General features: G+C 34.4%; 1 protein-coding gene across 12 annotated transcripts in view; it reads right to left on the bottom strand.

Annotated features, from left to right (window-relative positions):
- Positions 1–14,006, bottom strand: part of LOC105479522 (KH RNA binding domain containing, signal transduction associated 2) — a 634,913-nt gene that overhangs the window by 48,688 nt on the left and 572,219 nt on the right. The gene's annotated exons all lie outside the window — the stretch shown is intronic.

The following is a 14,006-nucleotide window of genomic DNA, read 5'->3' as shown; positions in this document are numbered from 1 at the left end:
AGGATTTAAGAGCTGAGATAATAGAGGCTTCAAGTTTTCCCAGGAAATAGAAGTCCCAGGCCCTTTTTCAGATTCTGAATGTTCCTGAAAATAGCTGAACAATCATGAGCAGAGTGACAGAACCCTTGTCACATACACTCCCAGATTTTTTCAGAATTTTAAATTGACATAAACCTAGGGACTTGCTACAGAGGACATAAGTGTTTAATAACTACTCATCAACTTGGCTTCAGTTGACTTTTTCTAAGTCTCTAGGGCAGTTAATTGATGAGCTAAAACTATTCATGTCTTAAATGTTAGCCAACATTAGAATAGGGACTGTCGCTATCCACTGTTGCTTCCCCAGTGCCTGGGAGAAATGCAATGCCTAGTTAGGGCTGAAGCAGTAAAAGTTTACATGAAAGAAAGGGTGGATGAATGAAGAAAGGAACTATGCAGAAAGTCCCAGTGATAATTCAAAAAACAGAAACAGTTGAGCTAAAGAAGTTTAACATTTATTTTTAAAACTCTTTAATTAGAAATCTTATGTATTTGTTATAGAGTTAAAAATCAGACTTCTTACTCAAAAGGGTTAGTTATCTAAGTATCAAAAATATTTCACTATTGAATTCAATGAAGTAATCGTAGTGGGATCCCGTTACAAAAAAGTAGAAAAACATATTTCATGGCACAAAAATGTGCTCTTTCATAATGCTGTTCTTCTATGTGAATTAATACTATGCTCTTTCCTCCTTGCTCAAGGGTAGGAAAATGGAAATTATTGTTAGTTCATGATACTTGTAACTGGAAAAGTAAATCGCCAGCCAAAGTGATTTCCTACCCAAGCGAAAGTAAGTTTCTAATTGTCCAAGATTCCATACCATTAGTAGAGGAAATTAAGGACTTATTTCACTGAATTCAGACCTTGCTTCCATTGTTTACATGTTCTTGGTAACAATAGCAAAGAGAGATCAGGAAAAGTATTATTTTTATTTGTGTCCATCTTTATCTTTCCTAATATCAGAATGTTTATATATAGTTACAGATTTACAATTGCCACATGATAATGCATGCCACTTTTTCTTAGTGAAAATACGTTCTTTGGATTGTGATTGGAGAGTCCCAAAGAATGTTTTTCCAGTGCCACCATATAGTGCGTCATTGAACTTTATATGGTCGGCCAAGCCCCTCATTGTTCACCAGCGATATTTAGGCCTCTGGATTTCTTTACTGCCAGTACCACAGATAGAAGGGATTCTAACCTGAGTCCCATGGAATCTTGAGCATGGAAGAGGCCCAAACATAGGGAGAGACAAATCATGACTGGGTTCCTCATGATGGAGTTTCTCTGAAATCTGAAGTTATAAAGACCCACCAATGAACTTAGAATTTATCTGTCCTCTTGGGTCTCTTAGTAGACAAGAAGATTCTAAATATTTTAAGCCTTCCTACGAATTTTAGAATCCTGTTTTTTTCTAGTCCCATGGCGTGTTCTAAGATGTCATTTAAAAAACTCACTGTGATAGTAACAAACCTGCACGTTGTGCACATGTACCCTAGAACATAAAGTATAGTAAAATAAATAAATTAAATAATGATTAAAATTTAAAAAAAAACTCACTGCATCCAATGAAATTTATTTATCCTTTAGGGAAATGATAAAAGAAGTAAGATTCTGTCAATATCAGGATCACTGTCACATGAAAAGCACCGGCTAGGCTATGAATTAATCTAATAACAAATTTCTCCTCAAAAAAGGTACAAAATAACTATCTGCCAAATTAAAATTATGGAATGGGTTACATAACTGTGAATATGAAAATAGCAAATCAAGACATGAGAAACAGAAGTTAAGTGACTTGATCCAATTGCCACCCTTTCTTGGCTTCCAATTCAGGCTTTAAAGTATCATATATTATAAGAAATATGAGATAAATTTATATTTATTATACGAATAATGAAGCATCACTAAATACATTTTTCATTTATTGAAGATCTCCGATATGCTAGTTACTAAACTATGCCCTGCATATAAGGACAGTTGAAGGGGCCCGTAAAAGACACAGGAAAAAACTAACATGAAATTTCATAGATTATAACACAATTTTAATTGATGTTTTAAGAAAATGCTGGGGAAAGCACAGGGAAAGGAGGTCTGACTTTCATCACTCAGCTGAACTTGTATTGAACTCTAACATTTAATCATCTCAAAGAAGGGATTTTCTGAGCAAATATACTCAGTAAGAACACGGGTGCTGCTGAACTTATCTAAGAGAATTCACTTTCTTTAAAGACTTTCCTGTGTTAATTATTTTGTATTATCTGGCCTCGCTTCTAAACTGGACTCTAAGATCTATGAGAGGAAATATCGTCTACAGTGGTAGACACTGAATAAGAACAAATAAGAATATTTGTAAGCTGTATATAAATGAATGGTGCTACTAAATAAAAAAGGGGTTTCAGACCAATTATGCAAAATAAGTAAAACAGAACTTTTCAAAAAGGCATTGTTAGCAATTAGGTTGTCATGTTGCATGTATACAGTATATGTCAATATTTCTTTCAAAAGTTCTGTTTTTTATTAACTTAGGCTGCTATTTTACCCAGCGAATCAGGTTTTACAGACTGCCTAGAGTCCATCCCTATTTCATGGTAGTCAACATCATTGAGGAACATTTGACTTTGATAGAAGAGTGTAAATTACCTAGGTAACTCTTGTGCATTCAATATTACTGTGACTTCAAACGTTTCTGTATCTCAAATACTGTGCGAAATGAGGCCTATTAAGTGCTATGCATTTGTCAATGTGTCCTTATTTCTGCAGTGGGACCAGGTACCTTGGGGAGCATTCACAGTGGGAAAGAAAAATCTGGATGATTTTTAAAGTTGCAAAACTACATTCTCTGATAGTTCCAGAGACACTGAGGTAGTTGGGAAAAACATGAAGCATAGGAACGAGGGGCCAATTCAGGAAAAGCTGGCATTATTTAAGTATCTGGAAAGCAAACTTTTAATGTTTATGTTTCAGGAAGTAGTTTTAAAACACCATCTAAGAGGAAATTAATTTTAGAGATCAGTTCAGAAAGGATAAAGGAGATCATGGAGCTTACTGAGTGCAGTCATGATACTCTTATTTTGCTGTCTTAGATAGTTATTTGTCTGTATCTCTGAAATATGGAAAATAATCTTTAAAAAAGCTTGTTAAACCCACAGCAAAAAGAAGAAAGTTCATGCTATTTATTTTTGGTACACTGTAAATCAATATGCAAAAATCACAACTAAAGTAGGAAACTTAAGTTAGTCTCTATCATTACAAACCGCTAGTGTTTTTGCTTTGCAAATCATATAATGGCATCATGACATGGTTGATTAAAATTCACCCTGGCTTTGAGCCACTCAGTTTGTTCATCTCAGCTAAGTTTCTGATGTTTCTAAGGAGTATTATTCTATTTGAAAGCACCTTTCAAATACAATATTCATGGGTTGTTTTGAGGCTATTTAGTCCCAAAGAATATGTTAGTTTAGATGTTTTGCTATTGTTGCAACTCACTATTACGATAGCATCCATTTTATTTACTTAATGTTTAAACACCTATCATATTTAAAAAACACTATTATCACAACTTTGAAGGGCCTATCACAGCGCTAGGTATTTTGTGTATATTATTAGCAAATATCACACTTTTCCTACAAGGTAGCTGTTGACACTACCTTTTTTTAAAGATGAGGAAACTATGGCTCAGAAAGTTTAGTTGTTGGGAAGATACAGAATTTTTGTCTCTAACTGTCTCACCATCTATCCACCAACGCTTTCTCCTTTTCCTCTTTTTTTCCCCCTAGAAAACAAGACTTAATTTATTTTACTTTCTTTGAATTATACAACAATTAGTGTTGACTCCAACAACAATTAATTAGCCAAATGAATGAAACTGTAGTTATAATTTTGTTAGCAAGAATGTGGGTCGCTTCAACTGAATTTGTGAAGGTGCAAATCCGAAGTGGAATGCGGAGTTCTTTGCACTGCTCTGAGCATTTTAAAATATTAATGAAAATTTGGAACTGAGTGGCCCAACCATTTCAACTCTACAACGTGTATTCCCACTATTTGTAATTATATAGTTCATTATTTTAAGATGCAGAGGGTAACAGAAGAGGGAGAAATATGGGTGACCAGCATCTCTTTCACATATGAACATGGTGCATTATGTTCCAACAAGAAGGGTTGCTAACTTTGAGTTCACATTATTTATCCTCTCAGAAAATTCAATCAGCTTCTGGGAAGCATTTACAGCTTTTATCACTCTTTCAGATTTTTAATTAGATGTCCTCTGTTAGAAAAAATGTATCACTTGGGATAATCCATTTAGAGTAACAAAGGACTTAGCCTTTCTATGAACTCCATTCTCAACCCTAAAATCTTACCATGCACATGGCAGGCACTCAGTAATTATTTACTGAATAAATTAGTTATATTTAAATATTTTGCCTCTTCCTTTCAGACCCATAGGCTTCCCTCAGATGGATTCCTTCACTTTTGAATGGTAATTCCCAGAGTCTTACAGCTGATCTGCATTTGCGTTATTGTTCTGCCTCTTTCTTGTTGAAAGATTCCTTTCTACAATCTTAAAACCATTTTTTAAACTTTTCTGCATTTTTATATTATTGTGCTTAATATCTCCAATTTACTTCATGTATATACCTAATTTTCATATTATAAACTGGTTTCACAATTTTATCTTCTGTGCCTAAGCTTAGTTGGTTTGAATTACTGCTATATTCTAATTGTGAACTCAAGGAAGGTTAAAAAAATTCCTGACAAACTTCAGGTTGCGCCAAGAACAATATTCCAGGTAGTTTTGCATGTAATGCATAATTTTTACCAGCTTCTGTTTTCCCAGGCGAGGCCACTGTGATTTGTAATATTAGAAAGAATCCCCATAATTCCAACTCCTTGGTGGTAGTGGTGGTGTTTTCAAATTGCCTATTCAGTTCTAGTCCCTATCCTACACATTATTGTATTTAAAAAGTTGACTCAATCTGTACCATTTTATTTCTAATTATCATCCATTAATAATTGAAAATTATATATGTCATTAAAATTTAAACATTTTATTCTTGGCTCTGCTGTATAGTATCCTGCAGCTGTAGAATAATACAGGCCAGTGGTTCTTAATATTTTTAAATAAGTATGTGCCTATTTTATTGCTATGGAGTTAAGAACTCATTTAAATAAAAAGGAGACAAAGAAGCTAGCTAGAGAAAGGATTTTCAAAATGGAAGGTACAGAAAAAATGGAGAATGATAATTGGACACAATGTAGAAGGTTATCTGACTAAAGTCTAAAACACACTTTCATTATTATCAAATAAAATCCTGAATCATTCAAAAGATTGGAATTCAGCTAGAGACTTTTTGAAATGCACATAAGGAGTTTATAATATGAAGAATAATAGAAGGGAGAATAAACGCAGTGATATAAAGTAATATGGTATAATTCTCTTCTCAAAGAATTCCAGTACTCCCTTTAACTCAGTAAAGAAGGTAGGCTTGGTGACAGAGCTTCACAGACAGAGATTAAATTTGTAGTTGCTTGATAGTCTCACTCTCCCTACATTCTTCATTTCTCTACCTAAGAACAGAAATGAGCCAAAGTTACAGCAATTAGAAAAAATCAGGTTTTCAGCTCTACAAATGTTAATATTTCTGCATGACCTACTCTTAAGTGCCTGTGCTTATGCCACAGTGTGCCTTTCCCTGCTTTTCTAGGTTGTTAAATGGCTCCCACCACTCGTGAAAGATCTTAGTGTTTGTCCCTGGTTACAGGGAGGTAAGCTCTAAATCCTAAAATTTCCCTAGTGATTGGAGGTCTTTATTATTCATGGCGAGCCCCTTCAACTACACCTTATAGTTTATACTAAGAAGATGATTCAAGATGGCAATGGTCATGCCAGGAAGACTAACCATAATATTAGAGAGTTGGGGCTTTGGCCTATGTGATAGCAGCCCAACCTGAGGAGTGGAGAAGGCTGGATATTGATATGATTTAATCCATCATGTCTATACAATGAAACCATAATAAAATGTCTGGACACTGAGACTCCTGTGAGCTTCCCTGGTTAGCAATACTTTTATATTTTATTACATAGTGACGTGCCAGGAGGGTAATGTGGCCCAGCAGCTGTCAGAACCTTCATGTTTGGGATCCTCTTAGACTTTCCTCTTGCCTTATGTGTCTCTCTCTTTGACTGGTTTTGATTTGTACCCTTTTGCTCTGATAAAACTTTAATTGTAAGTATAGCACTTTCCTTGGTCCTTTGAGTTGTTCTGAAAAATTATTAAACTTGAGAAAACAGTGGGAACCCCTGAATTTGTAGACAGCTGGTCAGAAGTGAGAGTAGCCTGGAGTCCCCAAAACTTGTGAGTGATGTATGAGGTAGAATTTCGTGGAAATTTTGTGGAAAACTGTGCCCTTAGTTTGCAAAGTTTGGCCTATCTATGGGCATCCCCTTTGTCTCTTTGCTTGCTCTCTTCAGTCTTCTCAGAAGCCTAAATCTTAGCTCTTGGCCCATTATTGAACCTATCTGTGCCAGAACTTCTGGATGCCAAAATCCCCTTGAGTTATCTGTCTATTATGGGCTGCTGCACTCCCCCGAGCATGAGGGAGCTTCTCCTGGGATCTTCCTGGACAATCGCAAGCTTCAGAGAGACTGATCTAACTCTTTTAGTTGTTGTCTTTGTTCATTTATTTTCTGGCATATCTGGTTACCCACTGAACTAAAGGTTTGATAAGGTACCAGTACGGTTAAGACATTTGTTCAATACAAGAAGACACCGATTGTAAGTCATATATACATGTATATATACAGATATACATAGGTACATATATGGGTACAATGTTGGGAAGAATCCCTGTAATTCAAACTCCTTGGGGGTGGTGATGGTGTTTTTAAAATGGCTATTCTGTTTTAGTTCAGCACATTTAACAATATTCTATTCCAAAATACTTAGCAAATATGCCATCGTTCAATAAATTATGATGTTTGATAAATCAAGTGTAGCACATTTATTTTAGACCAACGTATTTAGTCTATTTTTTCTCTTATGCATGCTCTCTTTTAATAAACCTAAAAAATCTCCTCAAATTCTGGAAATTCTATAAAGATTTTCTAAGGTGGCATGTGCCAGGATATATTTTTATTCTTAGCTGACATACTTCCATGTGGGCAAAATTTTTTCCCCAGGTTTATATTTTGTATTCTGTACTTTGTGTTTTATAAACAATTCATTTTTCCTATATTCTACATATAAATCTATATCATCTGGAATATACTTTCTTGTACATGATCTGTTCATCCCAAGAGTTTGACAAGTCACTCAACTCTCCCATCCATCTTAGCCAAAATGATTGTGCCATTAACTCAGCAGAAAAGCAAGTGATTAAAAAAAATAAAAACACCTTTCCTATGGCTTGTTTTATTTTCTCAACAAGAGCGTTGTTAAATGCATGTGGACTGTAATTTTTTGTTGACTGTATCTGTTGGGTAAATTTTTTTAAAAAGTCAAGGTTGAGATTTAACTGTTCAACACACAATTGTTCAAAAAGGTAGTTACTTATGTTTATTACTACTTAAATTTACAGTTTTCATAAAGTGAACTTAAAATATCAGGTTCTCTAACACAATGTTTGATTACAAAATACCCAGTGTTATAAAAGGAGCCTGCATATAAGTTGTGTATCACTTTCAAGAATGCAAATGACTGGCATAGTTTGGCCATTCATCTTTTCAGTAGTCATGAGAAGCAGATACTGATGTGGGGGAAAAAATGGCTTCAAGTATAATTTGGTCTTATTACTGTGAGAGAAATTATAAAGACAGTTATCAAAAAATGGATATTACAAATTAAGATCATAGGATCCTTCTAATGTGCCCCCATGCATGTGGCTATCTAAAACTTATTCTCAACCTTAGCTTACAGTAGAACCACCCACCATGAAGCTTTTAAATAATTCTGATGGCTAGTTCTCATCTCCAAAGGTTGTGATAGATCCAGTCTGGGGTGGAAACTGAAAGTTGGTATTTTTTTCAAAGTTCAACAGGTGATCCTAAAATGTGTAATCACGGTTAATAATCTCTGAAACACTCAAAAGCAGGTTTTTGTCTCACCTAAAACTGTTGGATTAAGGAGTGCATTATTCAAAACAAAATTGAAACTGTAAATACTTTGAACCTAAAATAAGCAATACAAGCAGTGACGTAGTGGTGCACTGCTCTTTTTCATTGTTTCTTGCCTAGGCAACATGCTCTGCATTTATTACCAAGGCTAATTGGATTAGATATCAATCTAATGGTAACCACTGAAATAGCAAAAAGGGAAAGCTAATTTTAAAATTAATTTCACAAATGAATTTTAAAATACTTTAGAAGCATTATTTCACTAGGCCTTCTTCCTTTTAATTACAAATAAAGTTTAAAAATCTATATGAAAAGTAAAGCACAGTGATATTTTTCCCCATAACCTATTATGTAATAACTTTAATACATCTCAGAAAAAATAAATTATTTGCATATATTATTTTTAAATGACTGATAAATTATTGCCAATACTAAGAAATCTCATTTCCATTTCTAAGTCAATTTTCCAAAATTTATATTCTATTTACTATTAAAACCAGACAGTCTTTGTTCTTGAATTAAATGGCTGGCACAACTGCCAGTTAGTTTCATTTTCCTTTGCTGTTTTCACAGATTAATCAATGCAGGGCTTATTTTCACACTGGGAAAATAATCATTCCAGCTCCTCAACACAAAATGAATACATTTGTGTTCCACAATTGACTTGAAGTGAGGCACTCAAATGCCCTAGAATATGGCACGAAATTTCTTTTTGCTTTCATTCATTTCAAGATAGTGTATTAATATTATCCTCCTTGCTTCCACACAGCTGTCATCTAAAACGCCACTAAAGAATGGATGCATAATTAGCTCTTCAGTTCATACATTAAATACATTTTAATAAATAGCTCTTTTCTCAGAGAGAAGAATATTGGTGTCCATTCTTAGCTATCAGTCTCAGAACTTAGAGGGTATTTCTTATGTGAAGCATTGCTTAGCCAAGCTAATGTAGGCACTGTATTTAAAATGCAGCCTTAATGAATTATTAGCCATTCTGACTCATCTGAAACAATCATAGTGATTCTGATAAATTAAGAAATATTTTTAAAATGCAGAAACTGATTTGGAATTCCTGTAAGTCAAATATTCATGCTCCAAAAACAAATTCAAGTTATCAGAAATGTAATATCTAAATGTTAATAGTAACCAATTTAAAATCAATTAAATATTTAATAAATACCAATGCATTAAACATTAATATTTATAATGAACAAGATAATTATATTTTAATAAAATTAATTCATGATTTTAATATTTAAATGTTATATTTACATTATGAGCAAGATAGTTTAATACTTAATATTAAATTATCTGGAAATATCCTGAATAATTTAACTGTGATAAGACCTAAAATAATACATTATTTTCTGAAAGTCAACATATTTATTATTTCAGTGACAAAATATAGGCCCCAAAGAGACAAATACAATTTCAGTTTTCATACACAAAACATAATGTATGAAGATTCAGAATGAAGTGTCCCACTGAAGGACTGAATTTTTATTTCTGTGGGCTTATTTCACATCATTTCTAAATGAGAAGCTCCATCTCTGAGTCTTTGGAATGCAGAACCCTGTCATTCGGTAGAGCTTCCTTCTTCCCCTCCCAGTGCCTTCACTTGACCTCACAGTTCTTCCTGCCAATGTGAGCTGGAAAGGAAGGTGCCTGGGACAGCTGACTCTGAGACTCCTCACATAACTCTCCAAGTCTAGGAGGTTGCCAGGAAACTAAACATTGAGGCTACTAGTTTTGTAAAAATGCAGACATTCCATTGGAATTTAGTATCAGTACCCATGATACAACCACAATGTAACAGAGAGGAGTTACTGATTCAGATCGGAAGTAAATGAATAGCTGGAGATATGAGATTTACATTTTGGTATAGCCATTATTGATTTAAAAGACTGTGTACTATTGATTAGAGATAAGCTATAAATAGATAATAGTTAATATATAAAGTATGAACAGTTAATAAAAACAATCAATCAATATTTGACTTGTGTGGGTCCTCAAATCACTGCTCATCATCTGTATTTACATTTTATCATCTGCCTATTTGGATGTTTTATTATAAGCAACTTATCACCAACTACCTAATACCTAATATCATACTACAAAATACCTGATGCCACAATCTGAATGCACATAATGCATATTAATTTAATTGGGCTGCAAGGTTATAGTGTTGAGCTCTTACTATTCCTTGTCCTCTTACTTTGTCCTTGCTCTATTGCCTGTATTATTACAATTATTACAAGAAGATTCTCAAAATTCAAATCTCAGGACCATACAGATCTACAGCAAGTACTTTATTTTTTGGTTATGCAAACAGAGAAATGAAATTTAGTTAGTAAAATAGGTAAATACACGTTATTAGGTAAAAATTGCTGCCTAATTAATATCTTCCTTATTATGTTCAGACAATCAAATCCCTTTCTACGTTTTCCCTATTACTTTATTATGAAGAATTTATTGACTACTTTCTATGTGCAGAAAATTTCTGGTTGGTAAGTGGTAATTTGGCCCAGAATGAAATTTAGTGTTTATGGATAGTTAGTCATCCTAAAGTAAAATGGATCACTTCTTTCTAGACTTTGCTACAGCAGGAGAACCAGACTACAAAGAAAGTACAATATAAGACTTGGGATTATAGAGGTGAGCCCTGGCCCTCCAGACCATAGCCCTTGCATCTCCATTAACAGGCTTGAGAAGCAAGTTTGTATTTACACACGTTTTCCAATAGCATTACATAGTATTGACATTTCAAAATGTAAATAATTCAGAAATAGAAATCTAATCTCTTATCACCAGATATCATCAAATTTATCCTTTCCATTGATCTCAGTGCATGTAGTTCTGTAAAGCTCATGAGCATGATTTTCCTCAAATTGATGTATCAAGTGTAAAAAATGATTGTATTTTGCAAGTAAAAGTTCGATTTTTCCAGAAACGACTACTTACAAATAAGAACATGTCTTCTCATCAGAATGTAAGTTTCAAGAGATTGTTCACTACAATATCTCCAAGATTGAGATCAATGGCTTACATGTGTTAGCCATTAAATAAATATCTGTTAAATGAGTAATGTTCTCTCAACTTGTATAAAATTATTACATAAAATGGTTTAAAATCTGGTGCAGTTTTTTATCTGTAGGTGTAAGTTTCTCAACATTAAATATCAGAAACCAAGGAGGGACAATGTCCACCTTGTATATCATCATATTCTCAGAGACTAGCAATATCTATATGCAAATTTTCAATGAATTAAGAAAGGCCCAGTTTGTGTCTTACTCATTGATCATCCTGAGTAACCAATCGTACACGGCATGTGGCCTGATTCCTATATGATCAAGAATGTGCTTGGAACAATAGAAATATAAGTATTGCTGTGTTGAACTCCAAGAGTGCTGCAGGGGCAGATGTGGAAGCTCTAAAATGCTAGGCAATCTTACACCTCAGCCTGGCTGGTCCCCTGCTGTGGCTTTGGAGACAGCCTAGGATTTGGATGCTAGTGTTTTTATTAAATACCATCTGATGCCTTTGACCCCTTCCTTCCAATGAGTGGAAATTATATAAGGAACAAAACTAAAGCTGTACTTCCTATGGCAGCTTTCCAACAGAGTCAGAACTGTGCAGACTTGTTCATCACGTATATTTCTGTGAAATACTTTCTGAAATTGTGTTAATTTGTTTTGGAAAAGAGTTCTAGCTATATAACAGCAAAAGATTAGGTTAATTTGATTAGTGTTAGAGAAACTTGGATTTGGGAGTGAGCCTGGTGCTCATTTTGGATTATTTACTTTTTTTCCTGAATAATAGTATAAAAGATCTCCTTCCCCTTAAAATAGTGAAATAGCAAGTGATAGCATTTTGAGAACTCCAAACTTAGGAAGGAAGATTTAGGATTTAGGAAGGAAGCTGAACGACTTTCCTTTAAACAAACTCAGGTTTAAAGTACCACATCCTGTTCTTTTTACCAAGTCTACTGAACCCTGCTCCCGCCTCCTGACAAAATCAACAAACAGACAAACCCCCAAATAATCAGACACACTTGAATTCACATTCTTGTTCTGTCACTGGCAAATTGTTGAACTGAGGCAAGGTACTTAATGCTCTGAGTCTTAGTTTCTCACCTGAAAAATGCAGATGACAATATGAGTATGCATCCCAAAGCCTTATCTGTTTCTCATCCTTCTCTAGAGGATTCTAATGGGGATTAGAGTATACAAATAGATAGATGTATAATGTCTATAAGGATTAGTTCTGCAATTGCTAATCCTCATTATAAAATGCTTAGTACAGAGCCATAATAGGTACTTCATGTATGGTAGCAGCAATTAATAGTATTTCAACCACTGATGAGAATATAAGAACAGAAGCTGAGCCTCACAGCCATACTCTCATATTGACTTCACCTTTGTTGTTCAGTTTCCTCATAAAAATTGGGACAAAGATACTTTATCTCCTCACTTACTCCATGACTGTAGTCATAGTATTTCAATTTATTTTAAAGAAATAAATACAAAATATCTGTAACTAATCATCCCATGATTGGTTGGTGGTGGTGGCTTATTTTTCTCCTCTTATTTCTGGGCTTGGCCTTGTGTTAGTTTATGACTGGTTTTAAGGAAGATATTCTTCCTCCTTTCCTCTCGACATCAGGACTTGCCTTTCCCAGCATCATATGAAGCCCCAAACACAGCAACAAACATTGTCTCCTTTATTTTTCCCCATAGAGAGGAATAAAGTGAACATGGTATTATTTAATTTATTTATTTTTGTTAGAGACAGGGTCTCACTCTGTTGCCTAGATTGGAGTGCAGTGGCTATTTGCAGGCATGATTATTGCACAATTATAGCTTCAAACTTTTGGGCTGAAGCAATCCTCCTGCCTCAGTCTCTGGAGTAGCTAGGACTATAGTCATGCACCAATGCCAAGCAGCCTTGCTATTATTTTAATAAAAATTCAAGACTATAAATATTTATATGAGTGTCATTTTTTAAGGTGGGCAGCTAGTGATGCTATTTATTTATTTATTTATTTATTTATTGAGACTGAGTCACGCTCTGTTGCCAGGCTGGAGTGCGGTGGCACAATCTCGGCTCACTGCAACCTCAGACTCCCTGGTTCAAGCTATTTTCCTGTCTCAGTCTCCCGAGTAGCTGGGATGAGAGGCATGCACCACAACGCCCAGCTAATTTGTTTTGTATTTTTAGTAGAGATGAGGTTTCACCATGTTGGCCAAGATGGTCTTGCTCTCCTGATCTTGTGATCCACCTGCCTCGGCCTCCCAAAGTGCTGTGATTGCAGGCGTGAGCCACCGTGCCCGGGTACGTGTGTATTTTAAAGAATCACAAAGTACGTCTCAAAAATGATGTACTGTATTGATATGTCATAGGAATTCAACAGATCTTAACTGAGTATAATTATGATTAATTTTAAGTGGTATTTTAATTAAGGAATATATTTTTTAAATAAATTAATTTTATAGACTGACATCCTTATTGACTATCAATTTTTATGAGCCAAGCCTTATTTGGCTATGCATGCTAGAAAAATAACCTGAGAGTTATTTTATAATAACAATTTCTGCCCTTAAAGTTTGTAAATATTTTAAATGTGTATTACTCTGATGATCTTTTGACAGCAGAAAAGACACAATATTGTTGCCAAATCAATGAGTAGACAATGAACACAGTTAAACATACAAGACACTATTCAGAATGATCACTGTTGCTGTTGAAAATGATTTATGATTGTGATTAATTGCTTTTAAAAATTTGATCAAAATTGATCTGTCTAATTTTCTGGTACTAGCTGTGTAAGTCAAATCTCACTCTGGAATTACATAA

This window comes from Macaca nemestrina, chromosome 5, assembly GCF_043159975.1.
Source record: "Macaca nemestrina isolate mMacNem1 chromosome 5, mMacNem.hap1, whole genome shotgun sequence".
Classification (NCBI taxonomy): Eukaryota; Metazoa; Chordata; class Mammalia; order Primates; family Cercopithecidae; genus Macaca; species Macaca nemestrina.
The sequence above is the reverse complement of the archived record's forward strand: the minus strand, read 5'-3'. Positions and strand labels throughout refer to the sequence as shown.